General features: G+C 45.6%; 1 pseudogene; it reads left to right on the top strand.

The window, feature by feature from the left end:
• The first annotated feature begins 3,273 nt into the window (after window positions 1-3,273).
• LOC129734961 (uncharacterized) lies at window positions 3,274-4,564 on the top strand (annotated as a pseudogene).
• Window positions 4,565-9,647: the final 5,083 nt, after the last annotated feature.

The following is a 9,647-nucleotide window of genomic DNA, read 5'->3' as shown; positions in this document are numbered from 1 at the left end:
TGGTTTTGGGGTACCCAGCCCCCTGAACTGGAAGACTTGGACCAGGAGCAGAATGAAGCCCCCATAATCCAAGGAGAAATGGTTAGTGTCCTGCTACACCACCTAGAAATGCACAAATCTGTTGGGGTCTGCAGTGGGACTGCAGACAAGTTAGTTGACTTCAAAGACTTAGCCGTGTACCTTTGAGACAGCCACAAATTGTCAGGTATGTAAACAGGATGTGAAGAACCGGAACTTAGAATCGCAGCATACGGGCACCTACAGCAACAGCAAATAGCGAGCAAGAAGAAGGACACAAAAACCTATCAGGGTCTAACACGTCCACTGTCTAAGATACATAGTTTGTATAAACAATAAAGGCCATTTTATCCGAACCCAGCCACGCAGACATAGTGTTTCTTTTCAGTCCGCCTCGACTTGCGTCACCACACTTGGTGACCCCAACGTGCCGATGTGATCCCAGTAAAGGGTATCAAAAAGAGACCCTGACACTGTGCCGATGTGACCCCGGTAAGGGGTGTCAGGAGCGATCCTGAAACTGACCAGCGGGTTGCTGGGGAGGCGGAGCCTGGTGAAGCGGAATAGCACAGAGAGCAGCTGCAAGATCCCAGGAGAACGTGACACCGGTAAGGTGAGCCTCCAGGGAAAACATGGGGAGTAAGTTATCTAAAGAAGATACCATGGTGCTATCAATGTGGAAATTAGTATTAAAGAAGCGTGGAATTACTTTAGATGGGCTCCGGTTAAAAGATATGTTATTGTGGACCAAAACACATGGAGTGGAAATGTCCCCCGTGACTGGTCTTGGTGTGTGGACCCGGGAAAATTTATGATCAACACTGTCAGAAGCTCTGGAAAAAGGGGACAAAGAGGCATCGGGGTTTTTGCCTACCTGGGGACTGCTTAGACATGTTGTAGGGGGCTTCAAGAATCTGCAAGACGCAAATGGGGGCTTGCCAAATCAGTAAAATGCGAGTGGAGACTTGCAGAGTCCGCAAGACACGAGTGGGGACTTAAAAAGTCAGCAAAATGCGAATGAGGGTATATCGTTCAAACCTCCCCTGTATCCCCCTCCAGAATACAGACAAGAGGATGAGGGGGTGGGGGAGGGGGAGAGTCTGTGTCCCTTACTAGACGGCACTCCCCAGTGCCCCGAATCCCCTAAATCTCTCCAACTGCATCGACTTATACTTGATACCGATTCCAAGGACGGCAAGCAGAAGCCTCGGTGGATCGATCCCAGCCCCCCTGACTCCCCCCAACATTCGTGCCAGCCCACACGCCTTCCCCCCTCGGCACCGCCCATCCCGCCCGCCCCCTCGGCTCCGCCCCTGCCTGCGCAGGATGGAAATGCCGAAAACCCGGATTCGGGTCCAGCTACGACAACGTTATCAGTCACAGGCAATGAAAAAGGTGGAGGTGGTAAAAATCTGGTTTCCAGTGGTACAGTAAAGACGCGCGACCCTCGGCGTTTTTGGCAGGCTGTAAGAGATGGGGCATTAAGGGAGGGAAACTGGGGTTTAGTAGAACAGATAGGCGGACCGCTCCTTGATCTTCCTACTCCTTGCACCGATGCACCGAATGCATATCCTATTGTATTGGGAGATGTGGCTGCTGGTAATCCTCACGTTCACACACCATTTGCTTGGAAAGTAGTACAGGACTTTCAAAAAACTGTTTCGCAGTATGGGGTGACTGTTTTCTGTCACGCGGAAAAGCTGTCTATAATCAACTGTATTACAGTGGTTGAAAAGTATTTTGCTGTTAAAAAAAAAAGGAATTGTAGAATTGTATGGAACAGAGACAGTGGGTTGTTTTGACATTGATAATGTGCAGTTTTGGCCTTGCTTTGAATGATGTGCAGCTGAGATCCTGCAGTAAAGAGTTAAATAACTTTAAGGGAGTATGAGTAGAAACTAGGATGAGATGGAAGCGTGAACGAGTAGTTTTAACCTATCACCTTTTAAATAACAAAGTCTGCGTAGCGTGTGTATTTTTAGCTGGGGGTACATATTGGTGTGAGTCTTTTAATAAAGTGGCACTAACTTAAAAAACCAAAAAGGGGGGGGGGAATGGACGGAATGACCCCAGAGGCACGATTAGAGAAAGCATGAAGTTGTCTTAGTACGCGTGAAAGACCCTCGTACTGGGCATTGGTCGGGACCGCATGAATTGTTAGCTTGGGGGAGAGGTTATGCTTGTGTTTCCACAGATGAATGTCCACGATGGATACCTGCTCGCTGTGTGCGGCCTGAGCTTAGCGTGCCAGATCGTGGGAGCGCTGCTGCCGCCAGTCAAACCAACAACTAATGTGTGGCCTCCTTACTGAACCAGTCCTTGCTTGGTGTGCCCTTCCTTGAAACTGATTTGCAGACATTGTTGCAAAAAAGTGAATGTATGCGGGGAATGAAGAATCTTACTGAAAGTCTTGATATTTTCGATAATTGATTACCTCTGTATAATGTTAATCCACAAGAAGTCAATATTGTTTGCACTTTGAATGTCGATACCTTGTTTGTTAGGCAGTTAAGAATGTGAGTCAAATTTGCCACCATTATATACAAAACAGAGCAACTATTGGTTTTTGCTGTTGGCTCAAGGACATGGCTGTGAGGATTTTGATGGTATGTGCTGCATGGATTTTAGGCGCCCCATTGCAGCAACATGTTACCAAAATCTGAGAAAATGTCAGCCTTTTTGGCATTCATTCACTCAATTGGTAGTATTGTTTGTTTGCTATTGCCTTGGTTGCCGTCATGTTTGCAAGGGCCCTGCAGAACACGGCAAACCTGGTACTAGCTGTTCAAAACACAAAAAGGGGGAATTGTTGGGGTCTGCAGCGGGTCTGCAGACAAGTTAGTTGACTTCAAAGACTTAGCCGTGTACCTTTAAGACAGCCACAAATTGTCAGGTATGTAAACAGGATGTGAAGAACCGGAACTTAGAACCGCACCATACGGGCACCTACAGCAACAGCAAATAGCGAGCAAGAAAGACACAAAAACCTATCAGGGTCTAACACGTGCACTGTCTAAGATATATAAATAGTTTGTATAAACAATAAAGGCCATTTTATCCGAACTCAGCCACGCAGACATAGTGTTTCTTTTCAGTCCGCCTCGACTTGCGTCACCACACATGTCTATGGGGCCAGATGGGATACACCCAAGAGTACTGAGGGAGGTGGCAGAAGCGCTCACCAAGATATTCTCCATCATTTATCAGCAGTCCTGGCTAACCGAGGAGGTCCCAGTTGACTGGAGGTTAGCCAATATGACACCAATCTACAAGAAGGACTGGAAGGAGGATCCGGGAAACTACTGGCCTGCCGGCCTGATCTCAGTGCCGGGGAAGGTTATGGAGCAGATCATCCTGAGCGCCATCAAAGGCACGTGCAGTTCAACGAGGGGATCAGGTCCATCCAGCATGGGTTTATGAAAGGCATGTCCTCCTTGACAAACCTGATCTCCTATTACAAGGCGACCCACTTAGTGGATGAGGGAAAGGCTGTGGATGTTGTCTACCCAGACCTTAGTAAAGCCTTTGAGACTGTCTCCCACAGCATTCTCCTGGAGAAACTGGCTGCTCATGGCTTGGATGGGTGTACTGTTCGCTGAGTAAAAACTGGCTGGGTGGCCATGTCCAAAGGGTTGTAGTGAATGGAGTTAAATTCAATTGGCACCTAGTAACAAGTGGTGTTTCTCAGGGCTCAGTATTGGGGCCAGTTTTGTTTAATATTTTTATTGATGATCTGGATGAGGGGACTGAATGCACCTTCAGTAAGTTTGCAACAACACCAAGTTGGATGGGAGTGTTGATCTGCTTGATGGTAGGAAGGCTCTAGAGGACAGGCTGGATCAATGGGCCAAGGCCAGTTGTATAAGCTTCAACAAGAAGTGCTGGGTCCTGCACTTGGGTCACAACAACCCTGTGCAATGGTACAGGCTTTGGGTAGAGTGGCTGGAAAGCTGCCTGGCAGAAAAGGACCTGGGAGTGTTGGTTGACAGCTGACTGAGTATGAGCCAGCAGTGTGCCCAGGTGGCCAAGAAGGCCAATAGCATCCTGGCTTGTATCCAAAATAGTGTGTCCAGCAGGACTAGGGAAGTGATTGTCCCCCTGTATATTCGTGAGGCCGTACCTCACATACTGTATTCAGTTTTAGGTGCCTCACTACAAGAAAGACATTGAGGTGCTGGAGCATGTCCACAGAAGTGCAACAAAGCTGAATAAGGGTCTAGAGCACAAGTTTTATGAGAAGAGGCTGAGGGAACTGGGGTTGTTTAGTCTGAAGAAAAGGAGGCTGTGCAACAACTCTTGCTCTCTACACCTGAAAGGAGGTTGTAGCCAGGTGGGTGTTGGTCTCTTCTCCCAAGTACCAAGTGATTGGATGACAGGAAATGGACTCAAATTGTGCCAGGGGAGGTTTAGACTGGATATTAGGAAAAATTTCTTCACAGATAGGACTGTTAGGCATTGGAACAGGCTGCCCAGGGAAGTGGTTGAGTCACCATCCCTGGAGATATTTAAAAGATGTGTAGATGTGGCACTTAGGGACATACTTTAGTGGTGGAGGTGACAGTGTTATGTTTACAGTTGGATTCAATGATCTTAAGAGTCTTTTCCAACCTAAATGATTTTATGATTCTATGGCTGTTGCAGAATGGCTGCGTGATCACAGCCATGACTCCCTTAAAGATCTTTGTGAAACAAAGTTAGCGTAAGTTAGCTGAAGCAGGCCTTGCAGCTATGCTGAGGCATGCTGATAAGGAAGCTGAGAAAAACACACTGACCTTGTGCCTAATGTTGTAAATAACTTTGAGGAATTCGCGTAGACAAGAGAGAAAAAAAAATATGTAGCTAGCTAACCACAGAAACCGCAAGTAGGAGGACGTATGAAAATGTAACCCTTTAGAGCTTAACCAATCAGCAGATGACTAGTAGGCATAATTAACTGGAACTGTATATAAGACATAATCGCGCCGTAATAAATCGAAGCTTGCTTTATCACTCATATTGAGTTTGCCCGCTTGACTTCCCTTGCCATCAGCAAGTGGCGCCCGAACAGGGACCTGACGCCTTCATTATGTTCCCGTGAAGAGAGGACCCCCACTCCTCCTCCGGTGGACGGCGTGCTCGTTGAGGCCCCAGTTGCAGCGTCCGGGAAGCGGGGAACTGGCTCCGAAGATATCGTTCACCGTCTCCCCGCTTGGACCTTCGGCAATAAGGCGGGGTCTGCCAGCCGAGAAGGAGGCTACCTAGCAAAATCGCTGCTCCGGACCAGACAATAGGGAGGTCGCGGAAATCCAACCTCGCCGGACAAGAAGGGGGGCGAGACTATAGAGTGCGCGTATCATGGAAAGAGAGGTAGCCTTTGAATTATTAAGAAGCTTTTTAGAAAAGCGGGGAGTAGGCCCTTTAAAAGATCTGGCTGGGTTAATTACTATGGGAAAAGCGAAAGGGTTTTTTACAGACCCCGAAAAAATGTTTGAAGTAGAGGAGTGGCGTGCGTTTGGAGACTGCTTGTGGGACTTAGTTATAGATGACGATAAGGCAGAAAAAAAAAAAAAAGAAAAGCGCCTTGCTGCGGCAGCAACAAGCCGACTTGCAAGCGCAGATCCTAATGCAGGAAAGATTATGCCATGTGAAAATTACATTCCAATACCCCCTTTATCACAAACAGTGCCCTCTGCACCACCTATAGAGCCCACTGCACCACCTCCAGACCCTTCAGGTCCTCCGCCCCCCCCCTCCGGCGCAGTAGCCTCGGGGGGGGGGGGGGGGGGGCAGAGGGCGGAGACACATCTGGCAAAAGTGCTGTTGAGGAAGAAAATAGCAGTGGACAGTCAATACAAAATTCTAAAAAAAAAAAAAAATATAAAAAAAATACAGTAAACAAACTGTTGCGTTCTACGCGCATTAATTGGCAAAAAATAGCACAAGAAGCGGCTGCTCAGGGAATATTTGATATTGCTGAGCAAGTCAACCCCCCACAAGCTTTCCCGGTAACGTATCAGATGAATGCCGCTAACCAAAGACAAGGAACCTGGGAGGCCTTTGATTGGAAAATATTAAGTCAGTTATGTAGTACAGTGAATGAGTCAGGCCTCCACAGTGAGCCCACCAGACAAATGTTAAATTATATTTGGAGTAGTGATATATTGTGCCCCGAAGATATTAAAAACATAATGCGTCTCATTTTGAAACAATCCCAGCAATTGTTGTAGCAAGCCCATTGGCAGCGGCTGTGTGAAGTATCTGCACATAGTCCAAGGCAGCAGGGTGACCCCCTATTAGGAGTCACCGTTGAGCAGCTAATGGGCACAGGGCCATTTAAAAGCATCGACGCTCAACTGCACCTTACCCCTGAGGTAGCAGCCGAGTCCATGAGACTGGCCCGAGAAGCCCTGCAGAGAATAAAAACTTCGCCACCCTCACCATCGTATTTATCTGTTAAACAGGGTAGAGATGAGTCTTTTGCATCCTTTGTTGACCGAGTAACTGATGCTATCAACTTAGCCGATATGCCTACCTTTATGAAAGGGCCGTTATTGCGCCAATGTATTTTGGAGAATAGTAACAGTTACACCAAAGGCATTTTAGTAACCCTGCCCTTAGATTCTTCTGTAGAAACAATGCTAGAGCGAATGAGTTGGGTGCCAGTAGGTCAGCAAGCCTTACTAGTGGAAGCAATACAAGCAGTAGGGAGAGATTTAGTGCAAGCCCAAAGTCAGGCTTTTGCAGCGCTTGCACCTCTGCGCCCCCCTGGGGCTACCGCACCCCCGAAGCCAGCGACCACCACGCGCCGAGACTTCCTCTGCTATCGATGCAGGAAGCCAGGACATACCCGTGACCGATGTCGACAACGTCAAGTGTGGTGCCAAAATTGTCAGCGAGGAACCCACAACACCAACGTCTGTCGGCAGTCGGGAAACGGGAAACCGAGCGCAAGGAGCTGCAGCGTGTCAACCCCAATTGCGACTCCTGTCACCTTCACGACACCCCCTCCAGGAGACATGACCAACTCTTATCGGCAGACACCGAGTTACAACCCGCCACCCGAGGGAGCCTCGGCCTGGACCTGGCAACAGCAGTACATACAACATTAATTGACAACCGACCACAAAAAATCGCAATTCGTGTCCAAGGACCTCTGATAATTAATGGACAAAGTTATGGTGCTCTATTATTAGGGCGGTCTTCTGGTAGTCTAAAAGGGCTGTTGCAAAGTGTGTTGCTTATAGTAATAATTGTTATCATTGGACTCTTATGTTTAAGCTGTGCTCTCTCTTGTATTCGAAAATTACTCGAGCGTGTAACTGGACAAGTTTTGCTTGCGCAAAGAGAAAAAGGGGGAATTGTTGCAGAATGGCTGTGTGATCATGGCTATGACTCCCTTAAAGATCTTTGTGAAACAAAGTTAGCGTAAGTTAGCTGAAGCAGGCCTTGCAGCTATGCTGAGGCATGCTGATAAGGAAGCTGAGAAAAACACACTGACCTTGTGCCTAATGTTGTAAATAACTTTGAGGAATTCGCGTAGACAAGAGAGAAAAAAAAATATGTAGCTAGCTAACCGCAGAAACCGCAAGTAGGAGGACGTATGAAAATGTAACCCTTTAGAGCTTAACCAATCAGCAGATGACTAGTAGGCATAATTAACTGGAACTGTATATAAGACATAATCGCGCCGTAATAAATCAAAGCTTGCTTTATCACTCATATTGAGTTTGCCCGCTTGACTTCCCTCACCATCAGCATATGGCATTTTGGGAAAACCAAATATTTCCATTTACAAAACTATCAATGCAGTACTTTCCATGGCATTACATCTGCTATGGGAGGAGGGTTAGAGAAAGAAAAGAAAAAATTCAAAGAGGAAAAAAAGCCACTTTCTTTGTAAGGCACCATATATTAAATAAATGGGCTATTTAGATTCCTATTTACGTTGGCAGGACAGTACAGGCTCTCCTCTTTTGGGTACCTGTTTCACCACAAGGTTACAACCATAAACAAGGATGAGAAAATACCACGGTGAACAGCATACTCTTAGAACGTAACAGTTACTAAAAAATTAACCAGGATTTTTTCCTCATTAAATTGCTTTCCTACTTTCTGCCTTCAAGAACAGCAGATGGAGGCACAAAGAAAAGATAAAATTAATTATTAATTGACAAGATGTTATAGATTCCCATTCCCATAGGACCCTGCTTCACAATCTTAACTGCAATATTGAGTACATCTATAGATTAAGTGTCACACAGCTGGGCTAAAAACTTCAGAAATTAACACTTCACTGAAAGCCTTACAATTTGCTATGGTTCTGAGACAAGTAGCCTAGAAACCTTGCAGCACCTTGAAATTAGTTACCTTTGCAGTACATTTTATTACATATTGTTATATTCAGTTAATACTACCAGCAAAAGAAAGAATTAACTTATAGACTTTAGATGCTTTATGACATTCTGGGGTGTGGAGTGGCTGGAAGAAAATGGGCATATTATGAGCAATCCAGACCAAGTAACTGTTGTAATAGCAGGCTGAGCAGGCTGAAGCTGTAACAAGCTGCAGCTGTTGTGAAGGACATATGCAAGGCCAAGAGAGACAAAGAAACTGTGTACTGGCAGAGAGATAAGAAAGTTGGACTATTAAGGAACTGTATGTGGGAAAGAGATAAAGGAGTTGGACTGAAAAATAAGAAAATAGAATGTCAAAACAGAATGTAGGTGAGGAGCATGGATACCACACCGTGACCAATCATAGAGTGCAGGAGAGTGAATAGACAAGCAGCTTTAGCCTATTAGCAATCTAGAAGCAATGTGTGTGCTTTGTGCTAGTGTATATATTGCTGTGTATCCCTTAATAAAGTGGCACTAACTTGATCACATTGGTCGTTTAAGTTGTGTTCGAACCTTCCGCATCAACACTGGGGAAGCAGAGTGACTGTAAAACCAGCTTTTATACGTGGCCTATTGATGATTTGCAGATCCAGATTATTCAAAGACAAGGCAGAGCAGAGAATCTGATTCCAGATTTACAAGTGATGTTTACTGCACTCTACAGCATACACATACTTCTCCTATGTGTCTTTCTCTTTCCTTTACTATAACCTAAACAGAAAGAGACTATAACGTTGTTTTCCTTTCACATCTCTCTCTATTTTTGCATTCATGTTGTTGAATTCAAATGACCTATTCCAGATCATCTTTACAGCACAGGATATACAGTTTGGAGAGAACAGCACAGGGAAAAAGAAAAAAACAGAAGGATCACGTTGTACCCATACACACTGGCTTCTTCAGGGGAGGACATGAATCATGCCTCAGTTTTTTCAGTAAGTCTCACATAGGCTCACAAAACAACATAAATGCACTTATAAATATCTGTGTAAAAAATCCCTGTAAGTAGTCTTGCTAGTCTACAGGAAAGATGGCTATAATTATTTTTGTAATACTTGCAAAGCATTTGTAATCTACAGCAGTGGGAGCTATGAAAGCAGAAAACAGCACACTATAGTCTGGAGAAAAAATGGAACAGGACGGAGTAGGAAACTAGAGTTGAAATTGGCTGGTATATGCCAGTGTGCTGCGGTGAAATAACAGAATAGTGTTTTGGAACATTCCTTGGAGGCAACATGAGACAAAGAAGATATA

The sequence above is a fragment of the Falco cherrug genome (genome assembly GCF_023634085.1).
Source record: "Falco cherrug isolate bFalChe1 chromosome W unlocalized genomic scaffold, bFalChe1.pri SUPER_W_unloc_1, whole genome shotgun sequence".
Lineage (NCBI taxonomy): Eukaryota > Metazoa > Chordata > Aves > Falconiformes > Falconidae > Falco > Falco cherrug.
This window is presented reverse-complemented; position numbering and strand designations above follow the sequence as displayed.